General features: G+C 41.7%; 1 long non-coding RNA gene across 1 annotated transcript; it reads right to left on the reverse strand.

Moving 5' to 3' along the window:
• Nucleotides 1-4,671: 4,671 nt before the first annotated feature.
• On the reverse strand, nucleotides 4,672-10,432 carry LOC121232425. Its single transcript, XR_005930820.1, has 3 exons — nucleotides 8,060-10,432; nucleotides 6,135-6,298; nucleotides 4,672-5,187 (listed from the first exon to the last, which is right to left on the reverse strand). It is a non-coding gene; the product is annotated as an uncharacterized LOC121232425 (long non-coding RNA).
• Nucleotides 10,433-14,651: the final 4,219 nt, after the last annotated feature.

Genomic DNA, 14,651 nt, shown 5'->3' on the forward strand with positions numbered 1-14,651 from the left:
ACACAGATACGGGGTTTTTTCACCCGTCGCTCTCAGGAGTACTGTTGTTTTTCACGGGGAACGACCAAGCGTTCAGCCTGAGGTTCACGCTGCTGGAAACTCATCTGAGTGTAATCTGGGGAAATAGCGGCTTTTCCTTGGTAGGGGAAAAAATGAAAAAGGAGTAGGAGTTTTAAGTGATATGTTTGTCTTGTAAGTGAAATATGGCCATTGAAAAGGTACTTCGGCCAAGATCATCTGTCCGCAGGAGGAGTGTTCTTACGCTTGCCCCGGACAATGTAGTATTTTGTTGCAAGGAGAGCTCGGGCAACACTGCAAAGCTTTTTGTTCAGCTCGTGCTGCCGACGTGCTTAGAACCTGAAATACCCCAAAGGTTCTTTGCGGGCTTGGTTTCAGGCTCTTCAATAGGCCCGTCATTTTCTCTTCTTCAAATAATTGCCAACTGTGCTAGCTGAAACTGTAGCAGTGCCTTAAAACGGTAGCGTGCCATGTTCGGTGTCGTGCTTACGCTGTGCAAGTGAGTGCTGTGCTGGAAAACCCAGGCAAAAATTGTTCAGTAGGGAAGGAGTTTTACAGCAACAACATTCTCTTAATAGTATTGTTTTACTGGTGCCACTTTGAATATATATGTAAATATATATATATACACACATACATACACACACATATACATGCACACACGTAATTAATTAGGGAAAGTAAACAGTTTGGAAGGACTGGGTAGCCATGCATAAGAGTTCCTAACGTTTTCCATTAGAAGTCCCTCTTTCCAGTTGTTTAAAATTTACCAGCCTGAAACTATCTGGATGGAACTTTCCATGGGCTGTGTCCACCACAAGCGGGCTGCTTGCTGAGCCGTTGACCTGCTTTTGGGAACAGAAAAAAAGTGATTTATTATACACACACTACAGATGTTCTCAAAGCTTTTTCACTGTTGAAATCTTGTACCTCTGGGATGGTGACTTCAAGTTTAGATGTGGTAGTTTTCTTGGAATCAAGGAAATGCCTTTCATTGCCTTTGTGAAACTACTCAAGAGTGACCAACTGCCAGAGTTCTGGGGAAAAAGCCATACATAATCCATGTGGAGACTCGGGGGGGTCAGTCTATAACATCTCTGAAGGCCATAAGCATTCTTCAGCCCTTCACATTTCCTCCATGTGACAGGACTCCCATCTATTTCTGCCGCTACAGGAGCAGAGTGGGGTATCACATGGCTCCAGGCACAGGAACCGAGAAGAGCGTGCCTGTCTCTGTAGTCAGTACTCGGCCATCTGGGCTTTGTGCGGTGGTGGAAACAGCTGCTCCGGAAAACAGCTGGAAGGAGAAAAGGACAGAAGGAGAAAGTCAGGAGCAAGAGCACAAGAAGGAGGAAGATGGCAGTTCTGAAGTGGGTTAGCACAAGAAGCCCAGGGAAGGGAACTGGAGCAAAGCTGGCTACAGACGTAAAGGAACAGAAGCAAAGGGAGCTGTCATTAGGAGGACAGAACTGGTGAGGGAAGTATATCAGCAAGAAGGGGGTGGGACAGAATTTGAGAAGAAAGGAAAGACAGTATTGAGATGAAAGCCCTGAGAAGAGGGACAGGAGAAGCTGAGAGTGGCAAGAGGGGAGGAAAGAAAACTGGAATTATTATTAGAAAAATTATTACTGTTGAAAACTACTATTCCTGAATTTCAGTGCTCCTTTTCTTGTTTAGCTAGTAGCTTTGAAACATATAAACAAAATACTCTCAGCTGTACAGCTTCTAGTCACGCAAGGCTGGTACAATCCCAAAAGAAGGAGAAGGTAGATTCTGCCTCCAAACCTGAGCTGTCAGCAGGAGAGCTTTGTTTGATGTCTCCTCAACGCAGTCTTTGCTGCACCTCCTTCTGGGGGAGCTTTACTGGCTTGGTTACAGGGTAGTACAGATGTATGGAGCCAGCAGTGCAGCGCGTTATGCAGAGCGTGTGCCCCTGGAAGGGGAAGCCCTGCTATAAGAAACACTTGAACTGGCACTGCGTGAAGCCAAGGGACGTTCGACAGGGCTAAATCCAGCTGAGAGCATGCTCCTGGACCCAAACTGGCTCAGCAAAGGTACATTCATGATACACTGGGCTTAGACTAGAAAGCTCTCTACACCCTACTGTGCTTGAATAGACCCATCTTGAGTCTCTTTGCACCACTGCTGTATTTGATTTATAAACTAATTTGCACATGTCACTGTCTGTTGCCCCCTTCTCCGCTGGCAGGACCACCTACAAGGTTTATAAGTAGCCATAACCTGTCAGACTAAAAGGTTATTTAGGTCTCTTGTCTCTAACAGTGACAGTTGTGGATGTATACAGGAAACGTGGCAAATACAGAGCAATCCTTTTACTTTGTACTCTCCCAGCTTCTAGTCATCAGGAATTCCCAAGATGGAAACTTCATCTGGAATATCGTGTTTAATAGCCACTGATGGGCCTATGTTACATGTCTAATATTTTTTGAATTCACTTATATTTTTGACCTCCACAGTATCCCCTGAGTTCCGCTATTTAATTATGTGCTGTATGAAAAAGTACTTCCTTTGGTTTGTTTTAAAGCAGCTGCCTTGTAATTTCATTGGGTGCTGTCTTGTTCTTGTGCTGTGAGAAATAAGTGAGTAATCATTGCTTAATCACCTCCCCCATGCTATTCATAACTTTATATAGCCTGAGTTGTCTCTTGTCCTCATTGAGGAGTCTAGCTAATCTCTCATTATATGGAAGTTACTGGTATCTTTGTTCTTCCTTTTCACCCTTTTCTGCTTCTATTTTTGAAAGGGAGAGACTATAGATTTACGTGGTAACATAACGTTTTGCTCTATATTCCTTTACCAAGAATTCCTATCATCATCCCCAGTGTCTTCAAAGTCTATTTTCTCAAAGGCAATGGGTAATTTACAGCCTAGTGTGTATGTGTAATCAAGAGTTGCTTTTTCCTGTTTACATTTATCAATATTAAATGTTAACAGTCTTTAAATTGCCCCGCAATACAACATTGTGAAATCTGCTGCAACTCTATAATGAAACTTTGATTATCCTGAATTATTTCATATCCTTGCTAACTTTGTCTTCCCATCTCCTTTTCCAAAAACTTAATGTGTTCAACAGGACAGATTCCTTTGTATTAATTTCCAAGTCGACATTTATGCTCATCCTTTATTTATTTCCTTTTAAACAGCTATTAATCCAGGAGGGACTACTCCCTACTCTTCTGTGATTATTTAATTTCTGTGGGTGCGAAACCTTACCCCCAATAATCTGGAAATACAAATATACTTTCTTGACACCATCACCCTTAGTGTTCAGAGAACTCTAATGGATTTGGAATGTATAACTTCTGTACAATGGCTATGGTTTCCCCATTATATCACAGTTACCTGGCTGTCTACTCATTTCATCATTTGCTGTACAGTTTCTGCCAGTTTGCATATGGAAGTGAGTGCCGCTCTGCCATCCTCTGACCCTGCCTGATTGATAGTTCCATATGGTGAGTGTTACTCTTCAGTGGAAGGTTTTGGTTTATGATTTAAAAAGTAGAAGACCATTCACTGGACAATGTGGAGACATCACAAAGACAGTCATTTAATAGGAAATGCAGGAATGAAGGTTGCTGGTGCAGCAGCCAAGCACAGTGTGGCAACATTGTAAGACATCTAGATTGATCTCATCAATAGAAATGTTAGTCTGCCTGTGGTGGGTTAACCCTGACTGGATGCCAGGTGCCCACCAAAGCCATTTTATCACTCCCCTCCTCCTCAGCTGGACAGGGGAGAGAAAATATAACAAAGGGCTTGTGGGTTGAGATAAGGACAGGGAGAGATCACTCACCAATTACCGTCACAGGCAAAACAGACTCGACTTGGGGAAATTAGTTTAATTTATTACCAATCAGATCAGAGTAGGATAATGAGAAATAAAACCAAATCTTAAAAACTCCTTCCCCCCACCCTGCCCTTCTTCCTGGGCACAACTTCACTCCCGATTTTCTCTCCCTCCTCCCCGCCCCAATGGCGCAGGGGGATGGGGAATGGGGGTTGGGGTCAGTTCATCACATATTGTCTCTCCTGCTCCTTCCTCCTCAGGGGCAGGACTCCTCACTCGTCCCCTGCTCCACCGTGGGGTCCCTCCCACGGGAGACAGTCGTCTATGAACTCCTCCAACGTGGGTCCTTCCCACGGGCTGCAGTTCTTCATGAACTGCTCCAGCGTGGGTCCCTTCCACAGCGCGCAGTCCTTCAGGAGCACGCTGCTCCAGCGCAGGTACCCGATGGGGTCACAAGTCCTGCCAGAAAACCTGCTCCGTGGGCTCCTCTCTCCACAGATCCGCAGGTCCTGCCAGGAGCCTGCTCCAGCGCGGGCTTCCCACGGGGTCACAGCCTCCTTCGGGCATCCCCCTGCTCCGGCGTGGGGTCCTCCCCGGGCTGCAGGTGGAGATCTGCTCCACCATGGACCTCCCTGGGCTGCGGGAGGACAACCTGCCTCACCATGGTCTTCCCCACGGGCTGCAGGGGAATCTCTGCTCCGGCGCCTGGAGCATCTCCTCCCCTCCTTCTGCACTGACCTGGGGGTCTGCAGGGTTGTTTCTCTGACATGTTCTCACTCCTCTCTCCGGCTGCCGTTTCTGTCACATAGCAACTTTTTTTCCCTTCTTAAATACATTATCCCAGAGGGACTACCACTGTTGCTGATGGGCTCAGCCTTGCCCGGCGGTGGGTCTGTCTTGGAGCCGGCTGGCATTGGCTCTGTCAGATGTAGGGGAAGCTTCCCGCAGCTTCTCGCTGAAGCCACCCCTGTAACCCCCCCGCTACCAAAACCTTGCCGCACAAACCCAATATGCTGCCACTAAGAAGTCCTTTTTACCTTTGCACGGGTGTTTTAAACTCTGGCCTTGCCAACACTTATTTTGGAAGAATCCAGAAAAGGTTGGAAAATGGGGAGGGGGCGGGGGAGCAGGGGGGGAGAAACCAAGAATTTGATTCTGCAGTGAAGGAAATAATGATGTGAAAGTGCCCGTGAGGTATCTCACCTGTGTGAATAAAACTCACCAGAGATGAGCTGGAAATTACTCCTGTGCTCCTTTTGCTTCAGGATGAAGGGGTATGGGTTTGTGTTCGAATCCTGATTCCTTTTGACGTTGGAAACTCAGGCATAGGGACCACGGTGGCCTGTGGATGAACTGCAGGTCTAGAAGATACACAATTTTGCAAGAAACAAAGCTAAGCAACTGACAGAGCAAGTGGTTAGGTATTTTTTTCTAAGTAACATCCATATATCCGCATGGCTGTAAAGATGTAGCACTGATGGCCTTCACCATTATCGAAAGAGAAAGTTACCTGCTGAAGGAGGCTTCAGAGATCATGGGATAATGATTTTTAATATTTTCAAATAATAGTGAATTAGAATCAGGATCTATTGATGCAAAAGTAAAGACAATAGAAGACAATGAGCAGAAGTTAACATATACCTTGTGATTCATTCTACCAACATGAGGCATTCTGTGTCTAGACTTGAGATAATTTTGCAGCCTAGTTTCTTTTCCTGCTGGTGAGAGAGTTCTCTTGACTTTAATTAAACCAGTGGTCATAAGGCAGGCACGTGTAAATATAGAAGGATTCTTTTTTCCATTTACTAGTGAATTGAAAAGAAGATGGTTTGTATCGGATCTTTTTGTGAGCTCTACTACTCTTCATTCAGGAACATTTTGAGATGTAGAAGGCTCTGTGTAATATAGCTTGAAACTAAAAACCTGGAAGGGCATTTTGTGATTTAAAAAATGAGAAATTGCAAAAACTGAAGTTAATAAGAATTACTCATAACCAATATGAAAAAGGCAAAGGTTCATGGAAATAGTTCAGGATCCAGGCAGTAACTATTGGACATGTGGAGATTTCAGTTCAACTACATTCAAGGAAATCAAGAGTAGGATTTTATAAAGAAAACAGATGTCCAGGAGTATTGAAATAATGTTTTATATTAAAAAACTATTTACATAATATGTTTGTTTTCTTAAGAAAGGATTTGCAGAACAGTAATGTAAAGGCAAATCGTAGTGCATGAAAGTAACATTCCTTCAAAATTCCAGGTTTAAGTTTACTAGGAACTATCAGTGTATCCAGCATAACTCTTCTTACCTATGTCAAATGAAAACGGAACACGAAGATAATTTGATATAGCATGACTTTTCAGCTTTTTTGCTTTGTACTTCACCAGCAACATTGTTTTTCTTTGGTACCATCCCAGTCTTCACTGTGCAAGTACCTTAGAGTTTGTTCTCTGCTACCATCTAGAGGGAAAACTGTACATCACAGAGAAAAGTCTTTTTAACTTTGCCAGAAAGTTAGAAAATTGTTCCAATTCCTTGTATCATAACTGTTTCCCACAAATCCTTTTTGCAGTAAATATAGTAGGTGGGGAAAAAAAAGATGTTGAAACCACTCAAGACTTACAGTTAGCAGAAAGGTATTCTAGTATTTTTAAAGCTGTAGGTGTAATACTACAATTTCATATAAAGAAAAATGAAACTTGTGTAAGCAAACCAGCCCCTTCAATTGTAGTTAAAAGTCTCATGGAAAAGATTAAATTACATTGCAGGACTCATTCAGTGCTGGTGCATAGATTTAGAGAGCCGAGATCTACAAAGTCCACTAATGCTATCAAATAACACTGTTGGCTAAATGCACTGCTCCGCAACATGTATAGCCTGAATAAGATATCTGGTAACACTAGTGCTAACTGAACCCTTTGTCCTACAGTAGACTGTTAAAGAGGTCTAATTGTGTGTACTACTACTCTAGTTGTGGATAGTCATGATTTTTTCAAAGAATGTCCAAAGGAGAAAAGAAATTAGGGATAAGTATGATTTGAAGCCGATGAGTGTTATTTGAGATGACCAATATAGTAATTCTGTAACTACCAGAAATTCTGGATTGTAAAGATTTTCTAATCTATTTGTTTCATAGAAGTTGCCTTTTTCTACTTTAAATCGGTACTTCATTACTCTGTTTGAGTGAATACCTGTAGAAATCTAGTCAACACATGCTCAGCTAAAATCTCCTCCAGGCTCTCATTGTCTCATTTTGATTACTGAAACATTTTTTTTTCCTGCAGCATTGGTAAATTTACCCTTGTCCGAATAGAATGCTACTGCAAAGCGTATTTCCCAAATTCACCTCTTTGAGCATGTCACTCATATTTTTGCATAGCCTGCTTTGGTCCGTCTTGTGTCATTCTTCCTTTTCTAGGTTCCCATTGTCTATCCATCCACCCTAAGACAAGCGTTAGCCCTTATGTTAGATTTTCAAACAAGCACTCCTGGGTTTTCTTCTGAACTTGCCCTTTTACAATTAGGAGTTGACCCCAATAAACATGCAAGATTAATATACTATCCTCTTTTTAATTACTTCTTAAAACTTCTTTTTTCTTATTGTTTCAGGGGAGTAAAAACACTTTTCTACTGAAAGCTTGTCAACAGAGAGTTGTTATACTGAGATCACAGCATATTCACTGATTAGTGCTGTCTTATTGTTTCCTTGGCCTCCTACGCCAGCTGGTCTACATCCAGCTTCGAATCCTGCCTCCTACTTAGATCATTAGCCCCTTCAGCCGGGGCCGCCTGCTTTATTCTGGGCCTGTGTAACATCCAGAAAAATAGGGTCTTCCTCCATGAATACAGCTGCTTGGCGCAGTGATAATAAACATATTACTGCTGTGATTATTATTATGAGTATAATATTTATATGTATGGGGGAAAGGACTGAATTCAACACCCAGTAAGCTCCACCAGAAAGAACATGACCCAACTAACAATATGACCCTTAAGTGTATTTTCATCACTGGCAAAGGCAGGACCCCTGCTGTCTAATCTGTAAAACATTGATGATGTTTGTTTTAAAGGCAAACACTTAACAGACCCTCCTGGGTGGATCAGTTCATGTCACTGCCTCAAGCCAGGATCACCAAAGAAAGGCTGTGGATACTACAAGGAAGAGAAACTGAGACTTTCACCTTCAAAGTCTCCTGTCAATCATATCTGTCAGCAGATATTTTATAAACTTACCATGGGTGTTGGCACACCTTCTGGCTGTCCCATAAGCATGAGGCTACTTCTGTAGGAAAAAGAAGACCTGGGTAAGGAAGACAATTTAGCTGAAGTTGAGCATTGCTGCTTTAGCAGCTCCTTGGAGAGAGTACCATGCCTACAGTATTAAAGTGACTGTTTGTGACCAAATTCCAGGTTTCTTAGCAGTGCAGGAAAATAAAAAGTAATAGTCTGCCCTACTATAAAGCTGGGTGCCCAGGTAAGTGTTTAGTTTTATTAGCAGTCCAACTAGACCAATCTCATAACACAGCATGCATTTCCCACAAGGCTGAGATGGTGCAGACATAGAAAACTGGGCCTCCAAGTGCCATCAGAACGGCGCAACAGAAGAGTACGCAAAGACTATTTGCACTGAGGGCCTTGATGTTATATGGATAACATGATCGCATGTATTGAAACGATGTTTGAATATTACCCTGTCTGCCTCAGTCCTACCATTTAGCTCCTCTTTCAACAGTTAGCTCCCTTACCACTAGCAGCAAGCCCTTTGCCCAAGCTGGCAGAAATGTGATGAGCTTGCCATTCCTGGATGTTTTTCACTGCTCACTTTACAGGCTCATCTAAGAAATGGATTGATTGGCAGTGATGCAGTCTGCTAGATTAAGTCAAATGTTAATGAGTTTCAGCAACTGTTGTCTTGTTCAAGCAATGACTCTGTTAAATACTTCGGGGAATTTTAAAGTAAGTCTGGTGTGAAAGAAGTGATGGAAATGGTTGATGTAGCTGAAAGTTCCACTCACACATTGCTGGCAGTGGAGATCCACTGTCTATAAGGCCAGAAGTGACCCTGGTGATCACAAAGTCTGAACTAGTGGGAGAGCACAATGTATGAAGCTTCATTTTAGAAGGATTCAACTTTCCTTTTGTCTTCCTCCTTTAGCTTTCTTTCCACTAAATCAGTTTTGGACTTCATTTGGAGAATGTGTATGTATTTTTGGTGCTTAATCTCTAAGCAAGCTATAAGGTGCTTCCCTTACATTTGAGAGGAAGTTTTGCTTAGTTTCTCAGTTTTACATATGTTCCATATATCTGTGTCAGTGAGAAGTTGTTGAGTTTCACTACAAAAAGCTCTTACCTGACTTTATACTGCCGAGGTGGCCAAGGCATCATGGACACCTGAACTCTCAGAAACTCATTCTGTACATATAGTAATGGAGCTTGTCTCAGAAGAGAAAATTAAAAAGGTTCAGGGGTTAAAGACTGAAAAAAAAAAATCCACTCTGATGAGGTAACATAAGCTTTTTGTAACAATTATTTCTTGTTCAGACTAGAGCCTAACTTTAAGAAAGGCAGGTACTCCAGCTTTTAAAATTGCTAGGAATAGAGAAGAGTTATAATCCTAGCAAAGTTATTCTAATGGATAATTGCCCTGAGACACAGAGAGAGAAGAGAAAAAATGAATACTTAGTGTAGAGGAAGGCCTGATTCTCCTGTCACAAACAGCTAAAATAGGAGTTATAACTTTGTAATTTTTCTAACCAAAAACCTGATTATCTTTAGATCAGAAACCAACTCTGTTATTAACTCTCATTAAAAAGGAAGCTCCAAATTAAAATTGCCAACCAAAAAATTTAAAACACACCAGTACCTTCCCAGTATCATTTTTTCACATGGGCAGTACCTGGTGTTAACAGAAGGGTGCTGAAACTGGTGATCTGTAGCGCTGGACAGGAAGACAGCTCGTCCTGGCAACCCTCTCTTTAGGTAGATTGCAGTCCCCTCTGTAATGATAACTTTCAGAACCTTTTCCCTTGTTTTCCTTCAGCATCATTTCTGAGGTGCAATTAGACCTTCTCCAGAGACTCAGTTGAAGACGTGCCTAATGGGGTCTGCTGTTTCCAGTTGGTTCCATAGGAATATTTTCTTTCCTCTATCCCACTGTTAGAATCCCTGGTCCGATACAGGCTTTCTTCATATGAGGTCATTGCTTCTGTCACTACATGGGCAAAATAGCTTCTTCTGAAGTGGCTGACCCAATTACTGTGGTAACAGATGGGCCAGTATGTAATGCACTTGCCAGCTGACTGCTTCCAAATATGTTTTTAAACAGATATCATTATAATTTGCAACACAGGAACTGACAAATTGCATTCTACTTGACAGAGTATGATACGGATCTGCTGTAGTGAGAGCCTCCTATACAGTTAATGAAAGATCTCCTTTTCCATCCTATGCATAGCCAAGGTGTCAATAAGGGTGATCGCCATTATGTAGTTATTGAACTCCTGTAGTTTCCACTGAAGTCTGCTGCTTGCCTGAGTTATCCCTATAAGGAAGCATTTAGGCTTCTGATCTAACCTGAATTTATCTTCTCTGGCTAGTCTGCAGATACATCTTATAGATTGCTGATCTAGCTCACTGCTGTGTGCTACTATGGGTGACATATATTCTAGCTATATGGGTTTTTTCAAATGCTGCTACTGATTTTAGGGGCCTGGCTGAAGGAGAGCTCCTTGCTCCTTTAGGGAGAGCTCCTTGCTGTCTTGAAACCAAGCAGTGTAATGATTTTGGTTTAAATTCAAACTGTAGAGGATTGCAGTTTACATCTACCATGTAAACAGAGGGAGGCATCCAAGTGTTGTGTGTCTTGTAAGAGACAAGGAGTGGTTCCAGCTCCGCTGCGTCTACCCACGGGAAGCATCTTCTCCGCACCCAGGCTGTGGGACCAGTGAAATGAAGAGGTCATGGGATGCTATCTGAAAAAGAACAATGCTCAGGACTCCAGTCCCAAACCCCCGTGCATGCAGGCAAAGCCGTCTCCTCAGCCGCTGCAGAGGAGCTTATTCAGTGACTGTGCTGTCATGGCCTGACTCGCCCCACAAAGCACTCTGACTCCTGTGATGTGCAGAAGTAAACAACAGGGTGCAAGGAGAGAATTAATACTCCTGAAAGTATATTAACTGAGTGTCCCTGCTCAGCAGTCTCTGCTTACCCTTTCCATTGGATTTGCCAACTTCTCCATGTGTCCCCACACTCGATTTTATACTGGGGGAGGGAAGGAAAAGTAGGCTATTTGTTCTCTCCACATTGGCAAACCATAGCTTTTCACAGAGATTTTTCCTCCTGCAGGGTTTTTCTGAGCATGGGAGTGGAAGGGCAGGTTGGTAACAGCATCCCAGCGTTTTACGTTAGACTTTTGGAAGGCTGAAACTAGTCTGTGCTGCACAGGATGGTAAAACATGACCTAATGTTGCAACTCCCATTCTAATTTGCCTCTACTTAATTCAGCTCAGGTTGGGTGTGCAGGTAATTAAGAGCTGACTGCTTGCTCAAACTATTCCTTTGGTTTCTCACACGTGCTGGTATCATGAAATAAAAAAATTCTATCACAAAGTCCAAATGTGTTGCGTTAAGATCCCTGCAGATATAGCATCCATCTTCATTTTTGGATATGCCAAAGAGTGCAGAACACACAGATAATCCTGATATTCCCAAGGGACGTAATGGAAAGAAAACAAGAACATGAAAACCACTAAATGATTAAAAGATTTGTTCTGATGTAAAGTTATTCTAGCTCACTAAGGATTCTGAACAAGTTGTGGATCCAAAAATCACACTGTTCCCAGAAGTGGGGTCCTTTCAGTAGGTACTAACTCTCTGTTGCATAACATACTCATTGCCAGCTGCAAATTGCAATAGTTTTACTGGCAGGAATATCCCTTGTAGATAAACAAACCATCCTTTACCTCTGCAGGATGTGCCTGAGGCTGTCCCATGCATCAGTGAATAGCTTTCAAGTTTCTGGCACCATCTTTGGGGTTCCTCAGCCTAAGAGGGCTGAGCACAAGAAAAACCCAGCTACTGCTTCATAGTTATAAGGAAACACCCTAAGTATGTGACTATACTTGAAGATTGTGTTTGGCTTACATTTTATATAGTGCAAAGTTCTGTAACTTAGGAGATGGCCTAAGGTATTTATTGCTGAAAAGTAAAACTGAATGGCTTTTAGCACTTGAAGTTCATTTCTGAATTCAAGACTATGAACAGGAAATGCAAGAAACTACAGACTTGAAAATACTTAATACTCCAAGCAAATATTTCAAAAGCCTGTTTAACAGCAAAAGTGTAAAGAGGAAAATCTATTGTAAATAGTTAGAAGTGAACGTTGTATGTTATACATGGTCAGGAGTGTAACAGTAGAAACATCTAGATGGTTAGCAGGCATGCTGAGAAGCAAATAATTGACCAGCTGGGCTAGTAACGAATAGAAATGGGTTAGCTGTTTTCAAAAAGCTGTGCTAATTGTTTATTTGGACTCTATAAACTATGTGTATGTCTTTGGTCTAAGGAAACTTGAGAACCTTGAACTTCATGGAGGGCTCTGCTCTGTGTTTGATATATCAGAATAGATGAGGATAACAGTTTTAACCTCTACTTTACTCCAGACTTACAATCAGACTTTACTCCAGATTTACAACCACTCACATTCATCAGCTGCTACTTAGGTTAAATTGGTTTTTTTCCTCTCTAATACCTTGCTTTTTAGAGTTAGATGGATACTTTATAAAAGACTTTGGTGAGAATACAGAATTGGCCAGACAAAAGCTTCTCCACAATACTATCTGCATTTTCAAATACTATTTTCATTGCCAGATGGCTCCATTTTTACATCATCCCCTTGTAGTTTACAGTGAAACTGGCTCAGGACATTCCCTTATTAAGGCTTTTCTAGTCTTGAGAAACCAGTCCATACTCACAGAAATCTGTCCCAAAGAATGTGATGCTGAAGCCTGAATGTCATCACCAAATATCTGATTTGTAGCAGCTTCTTAAATACATGGTGATTTTTTTTTTTTTAAAGAACAAATCCCGTATTAACAACAAAATGGACAGTATTCAAGGAAATGTTTAACAAATGGAAAATGGATAAAGAGACAGCAGCCCAATGTAGAATAAAAAATAAATAAATTTTAAAAAATTAGGAAATAAAGTCAATGAATTGCTGTTGACAGAAAGATACTTTTGCAGGGCCTTGTTAGTCTGACATCAGTATGATATTTGTGGTTATTATTAAATGAAGATAGTAATATTTTTTCAAGGCTGTAAATATCACTTCCCATAACATTTGTGGACAACACAGATTTGCCTGATTGGAGTTACTTGAGCAGGCAAGGCACTTGTACAGAGCGATCTGAGTCATTCTGGGATGACCTGGAGCTTTTAAAAAAAATTGTAGCCAAACATACAATTGCACAAGAAACAGAGGCTCTGCCTACAGCATGGGGGGCTGTAGGCTGGACAGCAGCGACCCTGGGAGGAATTGCAGGAGACAGTAGCTGAACAAAGTCTCCAAGTGCAATGCTGAGGATTGACACAGCTTGGAACATAATGCAGAGAGAAACGGTAGGAAGGAGGGAGTTGAGAACTAAGACTACTACACTAGAAGTCTGCACAACTGCATTAGCCGTCCTTATTTAAAAGGATGTTGAAAATGGGTGTTGATACGGAAGAGAGCAGCAGTATTTATTACAGAGCTGTAGAAAACACCTGATGAACAGAGGCCTGAAAAACACAAACTCTTATCAAATTCAGGTTTGATTACAGTGTATAAGTATCTTCTGAAGAAGGAAGTACTGAATAACTGTAGGCTAACAGAAAAAAAAACCCAAACAATCAGTGACTGGAAATTGGAGCCATGTACTTCAAAACAGACAGTAAGCTCAAATGATTAAGAGGAATAAATTCTCAAAGAAAGTGGGGAACATTCCACCTCTTTTGGTATTAAAATCAAGTTTTAATTTCTTTCCAGGAACTGCAGTTTAGTATTCTAATAAAACACAAATCATTGGGTAAACTAGTAGGATGTATCAGTGAAATTTAGGAGTCCACAATATCCTCCAAAAATAGGGTGGCCACATTCAAGGGGTTTACCAGGAATGGTCCTGAGCCAGCAGCAACTCCTGAACTATGCCCAGAAGTGTTTTGGGAGAATGGTAGTTGAACTATGCCCAGAAATGTTTTGGGAGAATGGTAGTTTGAACCAAAACCATGCCAGCAACTGTTCTAATAATTTAAAAAATAAAACGAAATCCATGCCCAGAAGCATTCCCTGATGCTCTTTAATTTCTCAGTAACACATAAGTCTCTGGACAGATAACCTCACCTGAGCTTTTTGCTTGTAGGGTTTTTTTTGTTTATGTCTCTCTTAGAGAAAGAGGCACAAATTAGGCCATTTTTTTAAATTCAGGCCTAGAGGAATTAAGGTGCAACACCACCTGATTCAGTAGCACACAAAAATTAAGCTCTTCCTCAGCAAAACTATGTTAGACAAAAGTCAAGGGAACGAATTACTCAACAGAACAATTTATGAGTACAGAACACTGAATTCACCCACCTTGTCCTACCTTCTTCGGGCCCACCTCCAGCCAGGAAGGAAGAGAAAAACCACCTCCCAGCCCAACACCTTCCAACTCTTGCTTTGTAATTGTACCCTGCTCAGATGGTTAAAGTTGCACACCTCTTGCCAAAAGATCTCAAGATATGCATCATCTGAACCTAAATGGGTCTTGTTGAAACGAAAGATGAGGAAATATCGAAACTCAGAAACAGA

Source organism: Aquila chrysaetos, chromosome 18, assembly GCF_900496995.4.
Source record: "Aquila chrysaetos chrysaetos chromosome 18, bAquChr1.4, whole genome shotgun sequence".
Taxonomy (NCBI): Eukaryota; Metazoa; Chordata; class Aves; order Accipitriformes; family Accipitridae; genus Aquila; species Aquila chrysaetos.